The following is a 26984-nucleotide window of genomic DNA, read 5'->3' on the forward strand; positions in this document are numbered from 1 at the left end:
CATTGTGTTCCTGGAATATCTTGGAGCACTGGGTCCATTGGTCTTTGCCAAATTACTGGAGCTGATGGGATGCCAAAGACGAGATGATTATACTGGAACAATCCCTTATGAGTGTTCACTGTGAGGAACTTCCAGTTTAACTCCTCAACCTCCAGTTGCAGATAGTCAATCTTTGAAAACCTTTCCCCATCAATCAATGATGCAAAAATGTCTTCTATTCATGGCAGGGGATACTGCACAGAACACGGCATTGGGTTGATGCTCACTTTGAAATCCTCATATATGTGAACGACTCCAGCCTTCCATTTCTTGAGGCATGGCCCAATTGCTCCACTCAACCTTGGAGAGAATTCCAAGCTTTGAAGTTCAGCATCCACTTTTGGAGGTAGTTGCGTAAGGCACTGGATGTGCTTTATGGAACTTTGAAGTTGTTGCTTCATTCAATTCAGATCTGGCTTTAATGCCTTTGCGTTTACCAATACACGTCTCTAACAGTAGAGCTACTAGGACTCGATGTTTCAATCCCTATGGTAAGTTGGCACTCTCGATGTTGGCAATGGGTTTGGAGTTGTGACAAGGAGGGAGGGTAAGTACATCATCGGGATCATCAGGTGGGCCCCCTCCTTCTTTGACATTTCGTTGATAAGCCCACGACATCTCCAGAGGGCTCAACGGTGCTACCTGGTGTCCCAGATACACCCCCTCAGTTCCATAGCCTTCTGTCTTCATCTTGCAGCCCAGTTGTTGTCTTTCCTTTTAATCCAAATCCAATTGCTGCTTTCTTCTGCTGCATTTGACAAGGACTTGATTGCTTGTTGGAGGGAGTGAGCCCTCACCCCTATCTTCTTCAATAGACTGGTCATAGATGTAGTAACGAATCTCCTGCATCCCACTTCTACAGGGAAAATCTTGGTCTTCCAGCCACTCTGGGCAGCTTCAGTTGCCAGTTCAGAGTACTTGGTCTTTTTCCTCTCATAAGCTTCTTCGACACCATCTTCTCATGGTACTGTCAATCCCACAACATAAAAAACATACTGTGTATTGTTACTCACACGTCCCTTTGTTAGCATCTATGACGGCTTTCTGTACTGTTTAACTCATTTCGTTTGCTGTTTTGTGCCATTCGTAATATTTTCTGACATTTAGGTTTGTACTTAATTCTAATTTGTTGTGTCTTGCTAATATATATCAATTAAATAAAAGCATGCATACAAGAGAATGATTTAACTGGTGTATTCACATTGCAGCGTGTGTGAGAGAGAGAGAGAGAGAGAGACTGAGCAATATGCATGCGCAGACAACAGATCAATGCATAGTACTAAGGGAAGTCTTTGCTCTAAAAGAAATGGATCCATGCATTACAATTTCCAAGTATTTGGCTATCATGAGTTCCAGGAAAGAGTCTCGGGATGTAGAATTGAGATCTATTTATTGTTGAAGAGTCCACTCCATCTTCCAGGTTCACAGCAAAAGCACTTGTACTCAGAGTTGCAGGTTCCAGTCTGGGTTGTAGGCTGGGTCTAGAGTAATCTATTGTTGGCACTACCTAGTCAAGGGTGAATCAAATCTTCTGTAGCTGATGTTTAGTCCCTATAATAATCTAATGAACATGTGAATATGTGTAGCTGTGAATATGGAGATGACACTGCTCTGATCTCAGTAATATTCATTAATAGAACCAATTCATACTAATAGTTAGAACTTTCTCTAAACACTATTAAAGATAGAACTTTGCAACAGTAATACGTAAATCATTCTTGCCTGAAGCATAGTATAATGTTTAAGAGATGGTCTACTCTACAATTAGCATTCATGGCCAGACCTAATCCAAGTTTGCAAGAGTCGTGAAACACAGCTGTAGGAACTCAGCAATTTATTAATGTAAGTACATAGGCCAAAGTAAGTAATTCACTTATCTTACAGAACATATGACATGTCACGCTGCAGGCAATTAACTTTTCACCTAGCTACGTACATGATTCAACAAGATCACATAGTCATCTTCAAGCTAGACTAATTCAAATCTAATTAATTCTCCAGGCATGGATTCCATAGTGGAAAATGTGCTATCCATTTATAGCCAATGGGCAAAACATCCTTTGTGCGGATAGTTGACCTTATAGGAAGCAGAGGAGGAAGTTCGATACTCATGTCAATACTCCAATGTGCTTTTATTTGAGGCTGTAAAATGGCTTCCAGAAACCAAAAAGCAAAATGGAAATGCTGAAATAGAAATAAAAACAGAAGAATATGGAGATATTCAGAAAGTCAGAAAACATAGAGATAGACAATGTATGGTAGTTTACACGCCTAAGTATTGAGTTAGATTAGGGAGCAATCATGCAGATGAGAAAGGAAGACGGTTGCTTTATGTCTCCAATTAATAATTGTTTACATTTTGACAGACGGTAGAGTCTTTGAAGCATAACACTTCAAAATACAGAAAACTGATTGGATATTTACATACGATCAGTAAACAATTGTAACATTTTTTCCAGTCAACATTGTTTTCCTTATTTTCAGTTTATTAGACGGGCATCTGTGTACTTTATTTGAAAGTAAGGAGATTGCTTCTTTTGTTCATTGGTCAATGCTTATTCTAATTTCCAGCTGTGCTGAAATCATGTGAAGACATTACAAATCAGGGCTTTCTCGTAGATGCCATTAGCAGACAAACTGCTGGTTGCTTTACTTATTCATCTATTACATAAAATGCAATGGAAATATCAGCAGCATTTAATAACAAGCTGATTTAAATGTGAAGTGTACTGCTGCACAGTGATTTCTTGTTTCTGACCCAAACACCAGTTGTAGAGAGTTTGACAGATTTTATTCAGGTGGGTAATAGTCTCCTAAACCACTGTTATCCTCTGAAGATAATAGAAAGAACCCTGTTGGATTGTTTAAAGCACTGCCTGTCCCTTACTACAGTTAAATGTGGCTTGTCTCCTTTGTGTTGCATTTGATTACCCTTGTGTTGACAGTTCTAACTAGGTAGCAATTCCACCATGAACATATTTGCTTAGCACTCATCTATACATGACTGATGTGCTTTTTGGCATTTATAGATAGGAAGTAATTCCTGATATTTTTTGTCTTCAGGCAGACCAATGGCTACACAATTGACACTCTCATTCTTTAGCTCATTCAGAAACAGAATCATTGACAAATGTCATGAAATTTGTTGTTTTGCAGCAGCAGAACAGTATCAGACATAAAATAAAACTACCGTAATTTACAAAAATAAATAAGTAGTACAAAAGATGAATAATAGATTTGATGAGTTTGTGGATCATTCAGAAATCTAATGCTGGAGGGGAGAAAAAGATGTTTCTATAATTTGATTGAGACTATTCGTGCTCCTATACCTTCTCCTTGATGGCAGTAATGAGAAAAGGATATGTCCCAGATAGTAATGGTCCTTAATGATGGAAGATGCCTTCCTGGGGCACTGCATCCAGAAGATGCCCTCAAAGGCGCAGAGATTGTGCCTTTAATGGAGCTAGCTGAATATACAAACCACTTCAGTCTCTTTCAATCCTGTTCATCAGAACCTCCATGGCAGGCTATGATGCAGCCAGTCAGAATGCTCTCCAACGTACATCCGTAGAGATTTGCAAGAGTCTTTGATGGCATACCAAATCCCCTCAAACTCCTAAAGAAACAGAACCGCAGGTATGCCTTCCTTGTGGCGACATCAATGTGTTGGACCCAAGGTAATTCCCCGAAGACATTAAAGCCCAGCAACTTGAACCTGCTTACCCTTTTCACTAATGAGCTCTCAATCTCAGTGATGAAATGTTTAGAAAGGTTGGTGATAGAACATATCAACTCCTGTTTGAGAAGCAACAAACTTTAATTTGTCTACCAGCAGAACAGCTGATGCCATTTCATTGGCTCTTCATTCAATCCTGGAACATCTGGAGCACAAAGATGCTCTTTATTGACTACAGCTCAGCATTCAATACTATCATCCACTCAAAGCTAATCAGTAATCTCCAAGACCTTAGCCTCAATACCTCCTTGTGCAATTTGATTCTCGACTTCCTCGCTTGGAGGTCCTAGTCACTTCAGATTGGGAACAACATCTCCTCCACGATCTCCATCAGCACAGGTGCATGACAAGCCTGTGTGCTTAGCCCATGTTCTACTCACTTTACACTTATGACTGCATGGCTAAGCACAATTCCAACGCCATATTCAAGTTTGCTGACAACCGCTACTGTCATAGGGCCGCATCAAAGGTGGTGACAAATCAGCGTACAGGATGGAGATTGAAAATTTGGCTGAGTATTGCCAAAACAACAACTTCTTACTCAATGTCAGCAAGACCAAGGAGCTGATTATTGACCTCAGGAGGAGGAACCAGAGATCATTGGACCAGTTCTCATCAACAGATCAGAGGTGGAGAGGATCAGCGACTTTAAATTCATCAGTGCTGTCATTGCAGAGGACCTGCCCTGCACTCAGCGTTTAATTATGAAGCATGGCAGTGCCTCTAATTCCTTAGAAATCTGTGAAAATTCTACATGACATTGAAATTTTTGACAAAATTCTGTATATGTGTGATGGAGAGTATATTGACTGGCTGACCACAGGGCCTTCTTCCAACTGACTCCAGGTTCCGCTACATGCCTTCTGGCAAACTCTAGTTGAGAGTTCATGTGAGATTTTTTCATCAGCGGCTTTCTCTTTGCCACTGTCCCATAAATCTGTGACTGCTGAAACACACAGGCAACAGTTGTAAGCACAGTCTCTCCCATCTCAGCCACTAAAGCTTGTAACTCCTCTAGAGTTATCATAGGTCTCTTGGTGGCCTCTCTCCCTAGTCCCCTTCTTGCACAGTCACTCATTTTTTGAGGATTGCCTGCTCTTGGCAGATTTACAGTTGTGCCATATTCTTCCCATTTCTTGATGACTGACTTAATTGTACTCCAAGTGATATTCAGTGACTTCAAAATTTTCTTGTATCCATCTCCTGACTTGTGCTTTTTAATAACCTTTTCATGGAGTTGCTTGGAGTGTTCTTTTATCTTCATGGTGTAGTTTTTGCCAGGATGTTGACTCACCAGCAGTTGGGCTTTGGAGATACAGGTGTATTTTACTACAATCAATTGAAACGTCTTGACTGCACACAGGTCTCCGAAAACAGATCTCCATTTAACTAATTATATGACTTCTAAAACCAGTTGGCTGCAGCAGTGATGATTTGGTGTGTCATATTAAAGGGGATGAATGCTTATGCAATCAATTATAAAACATGATAGCTTCCAAGCAGGGGGTGAATACTTTTTGCAGGCACTGTATATCCTCAGACATTATACCTGACTGTTCTGTAAATTTTCTGCAAATGTTATTCCTCTTCCCCTTTCTACCCTAGGTAGTGTGAATCTAAGCACATTTGAGTATACGTAGTGTTTTTGGAAATTCATTTCAGTTTTTATTTTTCTTTGCCCATTTTCCAGATCAGTTTTGGACCAAGCTATTATGCCAATAGAATATGTTAATTTAGGTATTATACAGAACCCATCACTGGTGTGACTTGTAGATAGGCATTGAGATCATTTCACAATCACTCATTCTTTCCTTTTGTTTCTCTGCATCTTCCTTCACTAACAGCATTGACTTTGCATGTACCCTCCAACTGATTTCATGAACACAAGAAAGATAAGCATGTTTGGAATAAATACCGAGCAACTGGATGTGAGTATGTCATAGCAATTTTAACAGCATTCCTACATATCAATACAGGTTGAGAACTTAGTACTAAATAATTAGTTGAAATATTATCCACTGACAACTCTTGGCTGCTCCAGGAAGATTTACCTTTACAGCATACCTTTAAATATCTGTGCTGCCATATGCTACAATCATGATTGTTTGATGGTTTGTGTCAACTAGAGCGAAAATTCCAATTTGGATATTGACGAAGCACATAGTGTTAAATCTTCTTGTAATGAAATCCATCAAAAATACACTCAATGCCCACTTTATTAGGTGCCTAATATACCTAATAAAGAAGTGTTTCAGTGTATGTTCGTGGTTTTTTTGCTGCTGGACACCATCCACTTCAAGGATTGATGTGCTGTGCATTCAGAGATGCTCTTCTGCACGCCACTGTTGTAATGTGTGATTATTTGAATTACTGTCACCTTCCTGTCAGCTTGAACCAGTCCGGTCATTCTCTCTGAGCTTTCTTGTTAATGTTGTTTTTGCTCTTAGAACTACTGCTCACTGGATATTTTCTGATTTTCACACCATTCTCAACAGTATCTGAAATACTCAAACCACACTGTACGGAACCAACAATCGTTCCATGCTCAAAGTCACTTAGATCACATTTCTTTCCCATTATGATGTTTGGTTTAAGCAACAGCTGATCTCTGATCTCTTGACCATGTCTGCATGCTTTTATCCATTGAGTTACTGCCATATGATTGGCTGATTAGATATTTCCATTAATAAGCAGGTATACAGATGTACTGTACTTAATAAAGTAGCCATTCAGTGAAATTAAATGGAACCAAAGGGAATGATCTTCTTTTACAGGGATATATATAGGATGGATTGCTCTAAGTGCCGAGCCAATTTGGAGAGGTCGAGAACAGCTTCTGCAAAAGTGACATCTAGGCCCAGAGCAATTTTTTGAGGTTGGGCCCAGGTCCTAGACTGAGGTTTGGTCAATTTAAACATGGCCCAGATAGACTGGGGAGCTCCTCTCTCCACAGCACTAAGGTTGTGAGACTGGAGCTGGCTGCTGTGATTTGTGTCTGTGATACTTTGGACTTACTCTGGGAATTTGGATCTAAGAGCTCAATTTGGGTTTTAATGCTTTTGTTGTTGTTTGCTTCTATTGTTTGCATGATTTGTTTTTTTTTTCTCTTTCTCTGTTGGCATTGGGGGTTGGTCTTTATTTTTTTTACCTGGGTTCTTTCTGGTTTCTTGCTTTGCAACTGCCTGTAAGCAAACAAATCTCTAGGTTGTATAATTTATACATTCTTTGATAATAAATGTACTTTGACTTTGAATCTGAATTTGAATATTCATGAACCACCATTAATTTCAATAAAAAAACGTTATTGGCTTTGTTTAATAAGAACAAAGTTCAATGTTATTATCCATTGTGGACAGGTTACATTGCCAGAATTAAATATCACACTTTGCAAGAGCCTCAGTGATGTTTTGCAAGGAACAAAGTAGCATTATTATGTACTTATTAAATAGGATCACACTAGAAAGAGGAGCTTATGGCTCCCAATTATTTAAGTGAAAGTTAACAAAGTTGGCAACCCACACAGCTTCTTCCAACCATGATCATTGTTTCTTAAGTGCCAGAGCCTATTCTTTGTAATTTACAAAAACATTCAGAGTAGTGTTAAAAAACGAGCATTGTACTTCCCAGTGCATTTAATTGGAGATGAAGTCTTCAAAACTGTCATCAGAATACTTCGTAGCATATTTTACAGTTTGTTCAAACTGTCTTATCCTTTTCTTGTGGTATCATGGCCAAAACAAATCATAATCCACATTTCCCATCCTTTCAGTTATACTCGTTGCCCTCAGTGGTATATTTTCAATAGCAGCAAGATTTTTTTCTGTGTAAATCAACACAGTACTGAACATTAATAGCTTATCCCATTTGCCTTTATCACAGTTACTGAATGTTGTAAAGTTCACTGTCAATTGCAATTCTTGGATCACTTTCAATTTCTTTCCTTTTCTGTATTAACCCTTTCTCGTATACCTTTACTAGGGTATCTATGTGTATTGAATTTCATCTGCCCTGTGCTGGCCCAAACATATGTATATTTAAATGGTCTTGTAACTTATCCTGTTCACTTTGGGATCTAGCAGCTTCATTGACTTTAATTTGAAAGGATGTTGAGACTGTAAAAGGTTAGGAGAAAAGAAAGTATATTAGTTGGCCTTTTTATGAAAATATTTTCAGGATTAGATTTCTGCAGATGCCTGTATTGTCCTGTAGAATTCAATATTGTCCCATGCTAAATCCTTCTGATCTCTCCAACTGCTTCATTCATTGCATTTGGAAACATAAATGAAGTGCTGTTCAAAGACTATTATGTATAGTCCAAGAATCATTCAGTTATCTTTGCTTTTCAGTGGTCATAGCATGAACTTTGTTTCATCAACCTTCAACTTTTACATGTGGGCTACTGGTGAGTCATTAGCAATAAACATAATGGGCACTCAAGGACATTAAGAGGCAAACTTTAGCATTTCGGTCCTCCTTCCAAAAGTGGAACAGGAGATTTTGTGATGATAGACGCACGATGCAAGATGGTAATGGGTAATGCACACAAGTTCAAATGGAAGCTGACGTTGTTGCAAATACATCATACTACATTGGAATATTAGCACGGTTTCTCATTCCATAGATACTGCCGGGTCTACCCAGTATGTCCAAGATTTGCTGTTTTCATTTCGGATTTCTAGCATCCACAACATCCGGCTTTCATGTCGATGAAAAAGCATCCCTTTCATTTACGAGTCCGCGGGGCTCGATGGCCTTTTAAGGATCTCATCTATCATCTACAGTTTGATCAAATCAGCAAGTCACTATAGCCAAAGGCATGTATTTCTTTCTCCCTGATATTCTTGGAGACTGTGATATATGGTTGCAAACTGATTTAAGCAATGCTTCCAGAGGCCCTCAAAAAAACTTCAGTGGGATGGAAAGCAAATGCACTGATAACCTTGGAGTAGCACAGGGAATATTTTGGATAGCTAACAATGTTTGCATTAAACCCTATTCTAATCAATATTTTCAAAAGCAAAGACTAATCATGAAAACTTTTTAATGTATGTCAGGAAGAATGTACGGTCTTGTACGGTCATCTATTTCACTCTGGAAGAACTGAATTGCCTCCTTGGCAATCAGACACATGGATCTTAAAGTCACGTTAGTTATCTGTGTGATTTTAACAGATCCCCACCATACAGTAAAAGCAAAGGTTGAGGAAGCATTGAGGACAGGCTGAAATTTTAATATCACATGCTTGGACATGCCCCAGTGAGGAGTGAAATAGTGAGGGTACCACTTATTCCATCAATCATGAGTTATCCAAAACTATTTACAGAATATTCAAGCCGGAAAGAATGTGCAACTGAAATTTCCAATGATGGTGTCTCAACACCATCTTCATTAAGGGCGCAACTTCCTTATCTGGCCAGCCCATTCCTTCAGTGGAGACCCTCTCAACACTTCTGGTGGATTCTGACTGGATTGCATCTAGTGGAACAGGAACACTTACTGTCCACCCAGAAGCTCTTAAACCCAACCTTAGCTCACTCTGGAGTATAATGGTGTGGAAGGAATCCATTTTGAAGAAGAAGATCTATAAATGGAGTTGTGTTCCACATGGTTGTGTAGCCTTTTGAGTTTAATGGCTGCAAGCCAATTAGTTTGCTGCACGACCATATGGAATACAACTTGATGTTAATGGAATCTAGTGGCTAAAATTTTGCAGCAGTTGTTAGACTCAGCAGATTAAGTGTTTTTCCAATTTGGAGTGTCTATAGGTTATGAACATCTTAAACCTCACAAAGGCAAATAGAATTATTAATTTGCTTGGCAGATTCATGAAAATAGAGGCATAAGATGCTAATATGGAATAAATTATAATCATAATAGCATTGTAATATTATTAAAAATTCATACTATTTTAAACATTTTGGAGGAATTTTTAAATATTTGATTATTAGATTGTCCTGACAAGTTGCATTTCCATCTGATATGGGAACAGTCGAGCGTTGGATCAGAAGTCCTTACAAAAGACCTTAAGAATAGCTGAGAGGATCATAAGGGTTCCCTACCATCCATCAGGAACATTTATCAGGAGTGCTATGTAAGCAAGGCCCTTAGTATTATTAAGGATCCCACCCATCCATCCAGCATCCCCTTTGACTTTCTACCATCAGGAAGGAGACTATGATATATAAAAACAAGAGCAGTCAAGATGAAAAACAGTTTCTTCCCCCAAGCCATCCGACTTCTGAATTCCCTACTCCATCATATTTGAAGTGTCACTGGTTAATCTGTTCAGTACCTTACAATATTTAATGTTCATCTACTTTAATTTGTTAGTTACTTATGATTCATCTGTAGATTTTATCCTTAACTTCATAAGTTATCATGTGCTATGTGTAATACTGTGCTCTACGCCCTGGTTCGGAAAAACATTGTCTCGTTTCTATATATGTTATATGGTTATATACATTATATGCATGTATATAGTTAAATGACAATAAACTTGACTTGACTTGTGCCCACAATACAAATTCAACACACTTTTTGGGTTTGATAGAGGAATTTTGCAGATGTCAGACTGCAGCTTCTTTTATATATCATTATACCACCTAGACTATGAGAAGTGTAAAATTTCACTTCAGATTGCATTCCAGCAGTGCAAGACCCCACTCCTCAAAATAAAACTTCAGTCAGTGCAGACAGGTTGGTAGTTACTTTATTGTTTAACTAAGGTCCTGAGGAAACGTTAATGAGGTCTTCTTAAATTGACTTTTACTGTTTTATGTTTAATTTGTGCAGCATGAGTTTTGGAAACCTAAGAAAAAGACCAGAGGTAAAATTTAATTCAAAGTTCAAAGTAAATGTTATTATCAGAGTACATACATGTCACTATATACAATATGAGATTTATTTTAAATAGCGACAATGCAGTTAAGTATTTAAACTTTGCCCCACCAGAATAAAATTAATTACAGTTTCTTTCTTAGTTCTCTATTGAAGATATTTGGCTCTATGCATGTGCAAACACTGGTTTTCTCTTTTCATCGAGCATGGAGAGTTTCAAACTAAGAAAATTGCAGTTGAGTTATGTAAGAAAGGTTTCACACCAGTAAAGGGAGATGATCTTTATCCATAGCAGCAAAATAAATGTTCTTGAGAATACACTGAAAAGGTGCCACCAACTTTATTTTTGCAAAATACTCCATATTCATTGGTAAGTGTACAACTGCATTCAAGTGGTACTGATCAATGGACAAAATGGTCTGTTTGCCTGATACTAGAGAAGCACTCTATTGGGCGCTTCGTTATGCACATTTCTTTTCAGAAGAACAGAAAGAACAATTCAAGGAGATTCTTGAAAAGGGTAACATCTTCAATGACTCATGAAAGCCCCTGACCCTTGATTGTGTCTCAATTAGAAGCATGCAGCTTCCAGTGAATATCACCCCACTTTCTGTCACACGCATGGCAGTATCTCCTGTTCCCACATTGTGCTCATCACTGAATCTCAGAACCAACAGAACTGGGTGGGAAAAAGACATCCTTGCAGATGAAAGGGTTTGGAGGGGAGGTAGAAGGAAGTATAACTCTTGTCACGTGGTTTATAAACGGAGGTTGAAAAAACAATGCTTCCTTTCACTGAGTTTGTCAGAGACACCTGCCATACTAGAAGTAGTGAATATATTACCAGTGGGTGTGAAACTTGTAACGGGCTTCAATATTTTTGCCTATTTCCCTTTCAATTGCAACAGTTTGTTGCATTCAATAAATAAGCAAAGATTAAAGATGAATTCCTGCCCAGAACTAGCTATAACGTAGGCTTCCTCATCTACTGACATTCATCTCTTCAGCTGTATACCCACTATCACCAGAAGCAATTGTATGAAGATATATTGCAGGTGAATGCCTCCAGTGCAATCAGGAAATTCTCACGTCCATATAAAGTATTTACCTCCTAGTATGCACCTGGAATTAAAAGACCCACAAAGATTCTCTAGCTCTCAATTATTTTTCCATCGCATCACCAGCACCAGCCCAGAATCCCACTCATCCTGCTCATGAGCTGTTTGTCCGTGTATGCAGGCTACGTAGCATACACACCAGGACTACCAGACTCAAAAACAGGGACTTCCTTCCCCAAGATGTAAGGTTGATCAACTCCTCCATGCAGTAACCCACTCTTCCATGCCCCCAACCACCAGTACTTTCCTGTGCCTAGCATCACTTTATCGACATACAATCAATCTATGTATTTACACTTTGTTTTTTTTTACTGTGTTCTTTATTTTACTGTTTTTATTTTTCTGTGCTGCATCGGACGGATCCGGAGGAACAATTATTTTGCTTTCCTTCACAGCTGTGTACTGAAAATGACATTAAACAATCTTGAACCTTGAATCCTGAAAATAAGTCCAGCACAGGAAGAGCCCTCTCCAGCATTGGGCACATCTACAAGGAGCACTGCCACGAGAAATTGGCATCCACTATCAAGGACCCTGGCCATCTGGACTGCGCTCTCTTCTCACTGCTGCCATCAGGAAGTAGGTACATGAAATTTAGGTCCTGCACTACCAAGTTTGGGAATGATTGTTACACTTCAACCATCAGGCTCTTGAACCAGTGTAGATAATTACTGAACTGATTGCTGAACACAACCTATGGACTCACTTTCAGGGACTCTACAACTCATATTCTTAGTATCAACCACATTAATCTCGACCTGGGTTCAGATCTGGTTCAGAGCAGGTAAGAAAGCATGTTTCATTTCATGGCACTGGCGAACTAAATAAATATACAAAAATCCTGTAATTTCATTGTCATTATCAGTGATACTTACAGTATGTTTTACTCTAGATTTCCTTTGTTAACTTTAAGTAAATTTTGTAACTCTTTGAATGGACTTAAATTTGACTTTCTGGATCAGAAGAATGATCATTAGCCAGTAATCTAATCACTAAACTATAATACATAGTCTGGGAGCTCTTGCAATGCATCCATACTGCACCAGTGCAACATTCCAGAACTTTTTTTTTCTGGAAACAGACTTATGAACATTTATACCTCCATCAAATCTAGTTTATAGCATGTATTGTAAATATCACAGCATCATCTACTTCAGTCAGGTCTTTACTCCTGATCTCAGTGATACCTGTCCTATGATGGCCAAAGTTGTTTCTTTCATAAGAGGTAGTATGAGCTCTTGTCCTTAATTTCCTTGGTTTTGACTATTACCAACAGTTCCTCAGTCAAACTATTGGGTGATATGCCATTGTGAATGGATAATATTATATGAACTGTGGTTGTTGAGTTGGTGTCACTGCTGACTGTGGTACAGCTCTTGAATTTTAAGGTTGAGTCCCCACTGACTGTGATCATAAGTGAACAGATATGCGGAGCTGAGCAAAGAATATCCAAAGTTGTCATTTTAGGTGACCAAAGTCATGGAACATAGTACAGTACAGCACAGGATCAAGCCCGTCACCCCACAATATTGTGCCAATCTAAATAAATTCGTAATCAAATGCCAAACTAAACTAATCTCTTATGCCTACACAATGGTCACATCCCTCTATTTTCCTCACATTCCTGCACCAATCTAAAGACCTCTGAAAAGTCCTTAATGTATCTGCCTCTGCAACCACACCAGGCAGCATATTACAGGCTCCCCCATCTCTCTATGTAAAAAACTTGCTTCTTGCTTCTCCTTTCTCACTTACCTCCTTCTCACCTTAAATGCATGGCTTCTGCTATTAGTCACTCTCTGACGCATATAGATACTGTCTGTCTGCTTTATCTATGCCTCTCATAATCTAACAAACCTCTATCAGATCTTCCCTCAGCATCCATCGAAACAGATAATCAACTCAAGTTTATCCAATCTCTCGTTACACCACATGCCCTCTAATCCAGGCAGCAACCTGGTGAAAATCTTCTGTACCCTCTCCAAAGCCTCAAAATGCTTCCCATAATATGGACCATGTCTTCTCATGTCAAGCTCAGGTAAGAGGATGTGCAAGATTGTGTTGCCTGCAATGCACTAGGCTATCAAGAGTTAAGCTTGCACCATGCTTTCTCAGACTCTCCTTCCATGGTGTTGGCCAAATTCTATACTATTACTTATAATTCAGACTGCCTGCTGCTGCGTGGAAAAACTGTCACAAGTATCCCCCTCAATTACGCAAAGCAGTCTTCAGATATTCTTCAGTGCATCAGCACATCACATTCCTCTCAAGCATTATTAAATTTATTAAGAGTTTTAATACAATCAATTGCATGTAGTTAAGTGGAGACTGACCATTATCGGGGAGGTTTTTTGTTCCATTTGTGATCTTTCAATATGATTTAAAGATGACCTTATAAAATCATGTTAAAAAATTTACAGTTTTATTTTCACACACACATCATCAATAAATCTTGTGCTCTGCAAATAACAATGTACACTGTCACTGTAAAATGTGAATGTCAATACTGAACAAATGCTGTAACTTTTATTTTAATATTTGATTAATTGGTTGCTTTATTCCTCTGTGTTGTCAGTTACCAAAAAGTTCTCTGATTACCTTGGAGACCCCATTACCCTTCTGCAGCGAGGAAGGACATTATGAGAGCAGAACCTTAATAACAGATCTCATGGGGCCTGAAAGTAAACATGGAACAAGACAAGCTTGGTTGTTAGCCAGTGGCTGGGAATTAAACTAGATGTTTGATGTATCATACAATCTGTTTGGATGTAAGGATGCCAGCACTTTAATAATGCCTCAATATTAAGTTCTGCCTCATTTTACACTTCTGTGCTCTATTGTCCAAAAACATTGGATTATTACAGGTTGAAACCTGGGTTTAATAGTTTTGGATGCTATGAATGCCATTTTGTGATCCGAATGTCATCTGTCAGAGATTAGATAAGCACCTGTGCTATCCTTGTCATCTGCCCTTGTTGCACTCACTCATATCCAACTTCTTATCTTTTTCTCTTCTCTAACATAGAATTTATGTCATAATTTGAGTTGACGGCTGTAAATGTTAAATTTGTAATGTGTTGCTCGAAATTCTATTGTCTACCATTAGTTTTTCAGACTGGAAGCTGAAAATCAGTCATAAAACATGTTCAACATTTCTGCAGCATGTAGTGTGGAATTGTGATATGGTGTTTGAACACACAGAGACAACTGTGTGAGCACCATTGATGCCAATCAGCAGACAACAAATTTCTGACGTTGTTGGTAGAATACTGACATGTGCATGTGTGGTGAAGTTGCTATGGGCCTTGAATCAATAAGTAGACCATTTCTGGCAAAAGAAAGCTTGCTGTGAGTTAAAGAGACAATTCCTACATGAGCCAATTCTGGGCAGTCAACCAATGATTCTTTGTCAATTGACTAGATGTGTTCAGATATTTCAGTGAATACTGACTTTCCTTCAGGGTATAAGATGAATTCAAGGGAAAAGGTAGACCCTGGCTTTTCTGATGTTTCCTTCAGATAATCACTTTCTGATTATTGGCTTCCCCTTTATTCTTTAGTATCACTCTTTAGTTAAGCTTTTCTTCTTGATATTCAATACTTGAAACTGAAGTCATCTTTCTGAAATCCCAGATGTTATTCTTGTGTTGGTGCATGGCCAAGTGGTTAAGGTTACCTCGACACGGTTTTATCCCCCCTTGTTCAATCCCTTCCTACCTATGTTCGTGACACTTCTCACGCTCTTAAACTTTTCGATGATTTTAAGTTCCCTGGCCCCCACCGCTTTATTTTCACCATGGATATCCAGTCCCTATATACTTCCATCCCCCATCAGGAAGGTCTCAAAGCTCTACCCTTCTTTTTGGATTCCAGACCTAATCAGTTCCCCTCTACCACCACTCTGCTCCGTCTAGCGGAATTAGTCCTTACTCTTAATAATTTCTCCTTTGGCTCCTCCCACTTCCTCCAAACTAAAGGTGTAGCTATGGGCACCCGTATGGGTCCTAGCTATGCCTGGCTTTTTGTTGGCTTTGTGGAACAATCTATGTTCCGTGCCTATTCTGGTATCTGTCCCCCACTTTTCCTTCGCTACATCGACGACTGCATTGGCGCTGCTTCCTGCACGCATGCAGAGCTCGTTGACTTTATTAACTTTGCCTCCAACTTTCACCCTGCCCTCAAGTTTACCTGGTCCATTTCCGACACCTCCTTCCCCTTTCTAGATCTTTCTGTCTCTGTCTCTGGAGACAGCTTATCCACTGATGTCTACTATAAGCATACTGACTCTCACAGCTATCTGGGCTATTCCTCTTCTCACCCTGTCTCTTGCAAAAACGCCATCCCCTTCTCGCAATTCCTCCGTCTCCGCCGCATCTGCTCTCAGGATGAGGGTTTTCATTCTAGGACGAGGGCGATGTCTTCCTTCTTTAAAGAAAGGGGCTTCCCTTCCTCCACTATCAACTCTGCTCTTAAACGCATCTCCCCCATTTCATGTACATCTGCTCTCACTCCATCCTCCTGCCACCCCACTAGGAATAGGGTTCCCCTGGTCCTCACCTACCACCCCACCAGCCTCCGGGTCCAACATATTATTCTCCGTAACTTCCGCCACCTCCAACGGGATCCCACCACTAAGCACATCTTTCCCTCCCCCCCTCTCTCTGCATTCCGCAGGGATCGCTCCCTACGCGACTCCTTTGTCCATTCGTCCCCCCCATCCCTCCCCACTGATCTCCCTCCTGGCACTTATCCGTGTAAGCGGAACAAGTGCTACACATGCCCTTACACTTCCTCCCTTACCACCATTCAGGGCCCCAAACAGTCCTTCCAGGTGAGGCGACTCTTCACCTGTGAGTCGACTGGGGTGATATACTGCGTCCGGTGCTCCCGATGTAGCCTTTTATATATTGGCGAGACCCGACGCAGACTGGGAGACTGCTTTGCTGAACACCTACGCTCTGTCCACCAGAGAAAGCAGGATCTCCCAGTGGCCACACATTTTAATTCCACATCCCATTCCCATTCTGACATGTCTATCCACGGCCTCCTCTACTGTAAAGATGAAGCCACACTCAGGTTGGAGGAACAACACCTTATATTCCGTCTGGGTAGCCTCCCACCTGATGGCATGAACATCGACTTCTCTAACTTCCGCTAATGCCCCACCTCCCCCTCGTACCCCATTTGTTACTTATTTTTATACACACATTCTTTCTCTCACTCTCCTTTTTCTCCCTCTGTCCCTCTGAATATACCCCTTGCCCATCCTCTGGGTCCCCCCCTCCCTTGTCTTTCTTCCCAGACCTCCTGTCCCATGATCCTCTCGTATCCCTTTTGCCAATCACCTGTCCAGCTCTTGGCTCTATCCCTCCCCCTCCTGTCTTCTCCTATCATTTTGGATCCCCCCCTCCTCCTCCAACTTTCAAATCCCTTACTCACTCTTCCTTCAGTTAGTCCTGATGAAGGGTCTCGGCCTGAAACGTCGACTGCACCTCTTCCTACAGATGCTGCCTGGCCTGCTGTGTTCACCAGCAACTTTTATGTGTGTTGCTTGAATTTCCAGCATCTGCAGAATTCCTGTTGTTTGGTTAAGGTGTCGGTCTAGTGATCTGAAGGTCGTGAGTTCAAGCCTCAACTGAGGCAGTGTGTTGTGTCCTTGAGCAAGGCACTTAACCACACATTGCTCTGCGACGACACTGGTGCCAAGCTGTATCGGCCCTAGTTTCAGCCAAGGCGCAAATCCATGGTCTCACGAGACTAACAGATGCCTATTATTGCTGTGTGTCAGTGCCCCCTGGGTGACCCTTGGAACTGATTGCGGTTACTATGGGTAAATAATATAAAGAAATAGGATACAAAAACTTATACACACAACTTCTCGTATATGGTGCATGACAGAAAATAGCGTCCAATCTACTTACCAGCCAGCGCACCTTTGGGATGTGAGAGTGTAATATTGATGTGACTCAGACACCGATGTAGATTGAACAATCATGCTTATTCACCAGACTTCCATTTTTTACTTGTCCACGTCCTGACATCATACGCACTCTGACACTACAAATACTCACATAATACATTACATCCCCCTTCTCAAGATTTTTTTTTCTTTTTACAACACTGTGAATTACCAAAACAATGCCTCTTGGTATGCCCCTCTTACAGTGCAACAACCATGACATAAACTAAAAAAATCTTGCCTTCTTGTACTGCATTCTGCATTGTATCTTGCAATACTAACAGCAGTGTATTTTCTTTTACATTTTATTTCACACCTTGGAATTTATAACATGTGTGACTTTGCCTGAAACTGTGTGAGACTGTATGTATGTCTAGTCTCTGTGTCTAGCTGGAAGTTTGACTTGTCTCCCAGACTGTGTGTGATACAACTGTGACTGTGCTTGACCTTCATCAGTGTCAGTCTCTCCAGTGACCTCTGTGTCTTTGCGGTCTACGTCACTCTTGGTGTCGTTTGTTTCCATGTCTGTATCTGTGGAAATGTCCTGTGCATCTGTACGTGGAAACTCCCTCTCGCCTGTCTTCAGCAGATGCTTCCTGTTCCTCCTGTAGACTCTTCCATCCGGCATGCGAACTATGAAGGATCTTGGTTGCTGATGTCTGTTCACAACCACGGCCGGTTGCCAAGTGTCCCCTCTCTGTATTCTGATATTTTCACCTGTATGCAGATCTGGCAACTGTCTTGTATGTCTGTCATAGTCGCTCTTTTGCTTTATTTGCTTGTCATGTACTTGAGCATTACCTTCAGGAGTCAGTAGAGTTGTGGATGTTGGCAGTTTGGACCTCAGACAACGTCCCATCAACAGCTGCGCAGGAGAGAACCCCACACCCTCAATCGGTGTGTTGCGGTATTCAAGCAGAGCAATGTAAGGGTCACTGTTGCTGCTATGTGCCTTCTTGAGCATGTTCTTGACAGTTTGTGCAGTTCTCTCTCCTTGTCCATTAGACTGAGCATGCCCTGGTCTGAAAGTAACATGTTGAAGTTCCCAGCTTTCTGAGAACCCTCTGAACTCACCACTGGCATATTGTGGACCATTGTCACTAACGACAATATCTGGAATACCATGTCTTGCGAATGTCGACTTCATTGCGGTAATAACACCTCAACTGGACGTGTCACTTAACTTGGTGATCTCCAGATATTTTGAATAGTAGTCCACACAAAGCAGATATTCTGCACCATTGCAGTTAAAGAGATCTGTGCCAATCTTCTCCCATGGTCTTCCTGGTAGTGGGTGGGGAAGCAGAGGCTCTCTTGGATTGCTGTTTTTGTTTTCATTACAGACAGCACACTGAGACACAATGTCCTCTATCTGAGTTGACATGCCTGGCCAATAGAGGATGTCCCTTGCTCTTTCTTTACATTTCACTATCCCCAGGTGTGACTCATGAATTCTGTTGAGCATTTCCTGTCGCATTTGGTTTGGTACGATGAGTTTTGCCGTTTTGAACATTAGTTCTGATGCATAGCTGATTTCTTCTTTAAATGTCCAGTATTTCTGCATTTCCTTTGGAACATCTTTTCTTTCTGTTGGCCATCCATTCATTGTAATGTCTCTTAGCATTTGCATTTCAGGATCATCTGTAGTCACTTTTCTGAACATGTTCAACTTCTCCTCAGAGATGGGTAGCTGAGGTGTAACCCAGTTGACCTCCAGCTCTCTTCCTAGCAACTCTTCCTTTTGCTCTTTGAGGTAAGCACGGCTCAAAGCATCAGCGATGTACAGTTCTTTTCCTGGCTTATAGGTGACTGTGAGAGTGTACCTCTGTAGCCTGAGAAGCACCCTTTGCAGCCTCATAGGAGCCTGGTGAAGTGGTTTTTTGAAGATGCTTTCAAGTGGTTTGTGATCGCTCTCAACCTGGATTTCTTTGCCATGTACATATTGGTGGAACTTCTCACACCCATAAACTATGGCGAATAATTCCTTCTTGATTTGAGCACTCGGCGTTGACAGTCCATAAGTGCTCGTGATCCATTCGCCACAGGCCTCCCATCCTACAGTATAACAGCTCCTATTCCCTCCGAACTGGCATCCACAGACATCGTCACCGGTTTATTGACATCATAGAACTTGAGTACTGGTGCATTGGTAACCAACTGCTTCAATGTGTCAAAACTTTTCTTTTGTTTGTCTTCCCAATGCCATTCAGTGTTGCTCTCTAGTAGCTTTCGGAGTGGAGTGCTGACTCTGATAAGTCGGGAATGAATTGGCAAGATACTGTATCATGCCCATGAACCTCAATAGTTCTTGCTTGTCTTCGGGTGGTGGTAGCTGTACCACAGCTCGGACCTTTTCATCATCTGGTTTTAGCCCATCAGCACTGAGTACATGACCCATGTATTTGATCTCTGTAGTTCTGATCTTACATTTACTTTTGTTCAGTTTTAGGTTGTACTCACATGCTCTCTCCAGGAGCTTCCTCAGTCTCTGATCACATCCCTCAATTGTTTCACCCCATATCGGCAAATCATCAGTGATGTTGACCACCCCGTCCAGGCCTTCAATCATTTGTGCCACGGATCTCTGGAATACCTCTGATGCAGAAGAAATCCCGAGGGTAGACGCAGGAAACGATATCTCCCTATGGGCGTGTTGAAAGTGCATAATTTGGAACTTTCTTCATCCAGCTTGATCTGTCAGAAACCTTGATTTGCCTCTAATACTGGAAAGTATTTTGCATTAGGCATGCGGGAGACAACCTCTTCAACCATGAGCAGCGGATATTGCTCTCTTTTGATGACCTGGTTGAGATCTTGTGGATCCATGCAAATCCTCGTCTTTTTTCTGTGACCACTGTCACTATACTATCCATGCAGTCGGTCGGTTCTATTTGTCTTGTTATGACTCCCATCTGTTCCATTTTGTGTGGCTCCTCCACTACTCGATCCCTGAGAGCTACTGGAGTCTTTCTTGGGGCATGCACAACTGGTGCAATAGTTGGATCAATCTTGATATGGTGTTTCCCTGGTAAACATCCTAATCCAGAAAACAAGTCATCAAGGTCTTTGAGAATGTCATTTTCTTTTTCAACACCATAGATTCGCTTTACCAGGCCTAGCTTTGTGCATGTTGCTTTGCCCGGTATTGCTGAAACATGTTGCTGTACTATTTCAAACTCAATTTTGTATTTTTGACCTTTGTATAGACAGGTGAGTGCTTTTTCGCCCAGTGGCGCCGTCTTGTGGCCGCAAAATGCAACAAGCTTGCAGGTGGATTTTCTCAGTCTTCCTCTGATGTCCAGTGAGTTGAATGTTTCTGCTGACATTATGTTGCACTTTGCCCCAGTGTCAAGCTTAAATGTCACTTTCCTCCTGTTTATTATCAGATTGTGAGTCCAATCATCTTCATCCCCCATCTCTGCATTGTCAATATTCTTGATGCATACCTCCTGTTCCACTTCAACTGTGCCAATGAACATGTCACTGTTCCACAGCATGCATTTTCCTTGCGTGCTCCTTCGATTTGCACATCTTTGCAAAGTGATTTCTCTTCTGGCATAACTTGCATGTCTGACCAAAGGCTGGACATTTTCTGTATCCATGTTTACAACCACATCTGTTGCAGTTAACTTCCTTTTGATCATCCTGTGGAGGTGGCTTTGTCCTACTCTTGTCAATTTTCACAGTGTTTAATTTATGTACTTCAATCTCTTCATTGAGAACTTTAACCTGCCTTGACATGATCTCGCTGGCACGGCAAACATCAATCGCCTTTTCTAATGTAAGATCTGCCTCTCTCAATAGCCTGCCTCTCACTTGATTATCCGGTATGCCGCATACAATCCTGTCACGTATTAAAGAGTCATGCAGTTGTCCGAACTCACAGTTTTTTTGCCTTGTTCTTCAAATCTGTTACATAGGCGTCTATGGTCTCCGTTGGTCCTTGAGCCCTCGTGAAAAACCGGTGTCGGATGTACGGTATGTTTTTTCTCGGTTCGCAGTAATTTTGAAACTTTTTCTTCAACACTTCAATTTTATTTTGCTCATCATCTTGGAAGACAAACGTGTTGCAAACCTTTATTGCCTCTTCCCCCGCCACATGCAGAAATATAGCATATTGCACTTTCTCCGTCTTTTCAGCTATGCCGTTAGCAGTGGAAAACAGTGCAAACTTCTGGATCCATATTTTCCAGTTCTCAGCAAGATTACCTTGTAGGCTTAAACTTGATGGTGGCTGTAACTGTGACATCTTTTACGTGTCTTCTCTTCCTTTTTTTTCTCGATTTCTTCTGACACCATGTAATATTGATGTAACTCGGACACCGCTGTGGATCGAACAACCACGTTTATTCACCAGACTTCCATTTTTTACTTCTCCACATCCTGACATCATACGCACTCTGACGCTACGAATACTCACACAATACATTACAGAGAGGTTACTGGAGTATGGTCAAAGGGAGAACATGTACTCTATGCAGGCAGACACCGGGGGCGTTGACAGACGACTGAATCCAGTCACAGAAGAATGACAGACTCACATGTGAGACAGAAACAAGAGCTAATTCATTGGTATTCCAACAGAACATCGGTTGCTCGACTGCGCAACACCATGAGACGAATCGTTTTCGAAACGCAAAGGACCCTGTGATAGGTCTATGGAAGGGAGTAAAGAGTTGATGTTCTGAGACAAGACCCTTCATCGGGACTGACTTCATTCCTTCCTGACTCCCAGCATTAATGTCCTTCTCCATCAAATGTACAGACCAGCTTAGTAGTCATGACATGGTAGTTCCACTGATGTGTGCAACTAATAAACAGAGGGTTTTGGGTTTAGAGGCCAAATACAGATGAAAGAGAATAGCATAGATGGGAATCTTGGTTGGTGTGGACCAAATGAGCTGGAAGGCCAGTTTCTCTGCCCTATGATTCTATAGCAGGACAGGAAGCCCTAACTTCAACGAGCAGACAGCATGGCAATGACGCACTGCGCCCTATTCAATTAACAATTGAATTCTGTGCATGTCACTGCAGCTATTGATAAAGCATTTTTGTTGTTGAAATGCAATGCTTATCACAGAAGTAACATGTGATATTTTTAATGATTGTTGGAGATGAAGGTACTTAATGCACATTAAATCAAAGCCATAGCACCTTGTGTGGAGAAGAACGTAAACTTGGGTTTTTAAGCTCATTAAAAATTTTCAATTAAAATAACTATTCAAATCTGTCTACTGATTTATGGATTTTTGGGAAAGTATTATATAACAAAATCTTTTTGGAGTTAAATTTGCTGCTCTAGTTCTCGAATGTTTCATGATTAAAAATGTACAAAATTTGAATTGGCCACCCACTGTAAATTTTATTGATTTTCATTATGAATGATGAATGATCCCAATTTCCTTTAATAATAAAAAGGAGCAATTTAAAACATTTTAAAACATCATGCCTTTTGCACAGCCAGACTGGTTAAATCTTCTGATGTATGTCCCTTTCAAGAAGTAAATTATTCTAGATTCCAGACAGCACTACATGCTTCGAGGACTGTAGGTCTTGATTTCTGAATACAGAACTATCACTATGATTGGAAAAGATCAGGAACGTGAGTCTCAGAAGCACTTGAGACCAGCAGGTTGATGCTTTTTTCAAAGAGTAATGTTGAATGTGTTATCTATCTTATTAATAATGTCATTGGTAATTGGCAATTCAAAAAAGAGGAAAAACTACTTAAAATTTTGTAAACCTTATTGATATAATTTAAGGCATGAGTTTTGAATAGGAATGCTTACGCACTGAAATAATTCAGATTGTACTTGTGAGATTGCATACATCAGCATCTATTTTAATAACAGTTATGTATGAGAAACATAACTGGTTCCTAAAACTGCTAAATATCTCATTACATTGTTCGTATTTCTGATACCTGACATTGGAGAATACAAGCCAAATAACTTGTAATGTCTGGTGTATTACATGTTAAATAACTTCATCCATATTATATGAAAAATAAGAGATAAGAGGTTTACATGCAGTGTAAAATTACAATAAAAAATCACAATGTTCAAAGGCAACATGGTCAAATAATTTATGGATTATTTCAAATGTAGTAAACCATACATGCTAGCAGAAAGGATGTAATATGATCATCCTGTGCAGATTCATTTTGATGTGGCCCTACTGTACCACCATTCTTAATTACACTTAATTGGTACTGTCATTCGGCAAGGATTGATATCACTCAGATAACAGCCAATGCATAGGACATAAAATTAGCAGCAGATTCAGAAGATTTATGGTGTGTATCTAATTAAATACAGAAGGAGGCCCTTCATACTCCAGAGTCCATGCAAAGCACTCCCATTCCAGTTCCCTCTGAAGCCTTGTAATTCATTCCCTTTCACAAGCCCATCAGAATCTTTTGCCATTTTACCTGTACTAAGTTATAAGAGCCAGTTAACTTACCAGTATGTCTTTGGACCAGAGCCCTAGATGTGAAAGCTACAAGGTCAAAGGTACAGCATGCAGACTCTGCACTGACAACGCTCACAGTCAGAACTGAACCTGGGTCTCTGGAACCATGAAACAGACACATTAACACAAAGCCGCACAAAGGTGACCTCCCCTCACAAATGCTGTCTGCAATTTCTCTTAATTTCAATTCCTTTGTGCACAGTATTTAGCTTTCATGAGAGACTGCACACATGGATTTTCTAAAGGATTAATGGTTAATTATTCATATATTTGAGGGAAATCTCGAAGACCGATACACAAATATAGACATTTGATTTTAAACCACAGCCTCAGTTTATGCTTATTTTTTGATTTTCCTGGAAATTAAGTTTAACTGTGGAGATTGGGAAGAAAGGGGCTTAAATATATCACAGCTTTAGTGGAAATGAATACTGAGTAATCTGTAGATTGACTCATACTCTACATGAATTTAAGCAACAACACATTCATCCAGGTGATGCAAATGATGGTCAGCTAAGGAAAGGTGATATATGTGACCACAAGAGATAGTAAAGAGAATCACAAGCTTTCCAGCTCTCCCTACACTGCACCAGATGGTGTCAAAGGAGTATTGGCAGCAATTGTTTAGATGGTGACAATTGCCCTCTAATCCTCTCACCTAACCCGCAAGGCATATGGTTAAGAAGATGCAATGAAAAATCTGAGTAATTACAGTAATTGGCTCAAAAATGCATTGTATGCAAAATCATTCCTGCTCTGCAGAACTAGGCATGAAAAATATTGTATTCTGGATATTGAGTAGGCCAAACATGCAGCAATTTATAGATAGTATTTTTAAATTTCAGAGTCCATGTGGACTCCTGGACTGACTGGTTGCCATCAACGGGCAGCTGTGCATGTTGCTGAAGAAAGATGTTACAATTAAACAAAAGTGTGCTGAATATAGTCACTTGGAAAAGAATCCTTATGAGAATCATTAAGACCAAAAATCCTGCGCAGATCTTTCGAATTACTTTATCACTGATTCTCAGGTTCCCATCTGACTCTTAGGATTTTGTTTTGCTTTTTAAATGGATAGGGATTGAGTGATTTTCCCCTGTGCAAATGACATTATGCACCTTTGATTCTAACAGCAGTATATGGTGCCTTCAATTGTAAAGTGAATTCAGATTAACATCATCAAGACTGACGAAGAGATTAATGAAGATTGCAAATGAAATATATAGGTCAGTCAGGAAATGAAAACAAATACTTACTATCCACTGATGGTATATCTGTTAAATATCTCAGTAATATTGAGTAATATTGAAAATATATTCTTTGATTCAGCAATCTATGTTTATTAAAATAATTAATTACCAGTCATATGTAAAAGGTACGTGAATGGTATATATCATCACAACAGCATGTCATATGTGCAGGTCTTGCTAAAGCAAAAGTGAAACTACAGTGCACATGTTATTCCCAGTTCTATGTTTTCTTTCAAGTATTTTTATGTTTTGGAGTTACAAGATATAACAGTGGTGATAAGAAAGTTTTAAATCAAACCTGAGATGATTACCTACCTGTTGAAGTGCAGCGAGCTGTTCGAGTTTAAAAAAAGCAGAAAGTGGATGAAATTCATTGGTTCCTAAACAGCGGGTACCAGGTGATAATAATAATATGTTTTTAAAAATCAGAAATGGTTGACTACATTGAAAAGATAGATGTGTTTGATTGTACAATAAATAACTGAGTCATGTATACTAAGCAAATTGAGCAGTATTTAAATGCCCATGAGAAATGAAAACATGAGGAAATCTGCAGATGCTGGAAATTCAAGCAACACACCCAAAAAATGCTGGAGAATGCAGCAGGCCAGGCAGCATCTATAGGAAGATGTACAGTCGACATTTTGGGCCGAGACCCTCCATCAGGACTAACTGAAAGAAGAGATAGTAAGAGATTTGAAAGTGGGAGAGGGAGAGGGAGATCCAAAATGATAGGACAGGGGTAGGCATCATAAGGACCGCAGGCCAGATTTGGACCACAATATAGTATTTTGACCGGCCTGCGAACAAACATTGGGATACTATGCTTATCCGGCCCGCGAGTGATTTTTCCGTATTCTGAGTGTTTCACGTGACCACACTGATGAACATGCATGGTGTCTTGCTGCGCTGACCCCAGGTTCCTTTTGTTACAAATCAAAAACTGGTATAAACGAATGACGGGAAGGCAGACTACCTTATTAATATGTATTAGATACTCTCTGTGCATGTGCAGGTTTTCAGAGAGGATCATTCAAATTTGTAAACAGGAACAGCGTCACTGTGTTTTAACAAGAAATACACGCTAAATATCCAGATACTTACATGTGCTATGATACTTGTTTAATAACTCGTGTTTCAAAATAAAATCAAAGAAAAAAATTCTGATGGGAATGAATGCAAAACACACGAAGTTAGACACTGAGTGCCGAAATTTCCAAGACACTTGAACAATAGATTACTTCTTCATCGAGCAAGCTGGGAAACCAGTTTGTTTCATTTGCCTAGAAGATGCTGCTGTGAAGAAGGTGGCAAATATCAGGCGACATTACGAGACCAGCCATAGTGGAAATTTTAACAAGTTTACTGCGCAAGCAAGGAAAGATGAAGTTGAGCGAATAAAGGCTAGTTTCAGAAAACAAACATCATCTTTTGCCAAAAAAGGCAGAGAAAATTAAGGACATACTTGTGCCAGCTACGAAGTCTCAAGACAACTTCAAGGAAAAAAATCAGCTGATACATGAGATGTATGGTCATACTGCGGCCTTTGAAAGAAAGCTGCAATTGTGGGAGTA

The sequence above is a fragment of the Mobula birostris genome, chromosome 11, assembly GCF_030028105.1.
Source record: "Mobula birostris isolate sMobBir1 chromosome 11, sMobBir1.hap1, whole genome shotgun sequence".
Classification (NCBI taxonomy): Eukaryota; Metazoa; Chordata; class Chondrichthyes; order Myliobatiformes; family Myliobatidae; genus Mobula; species Mobula birostris.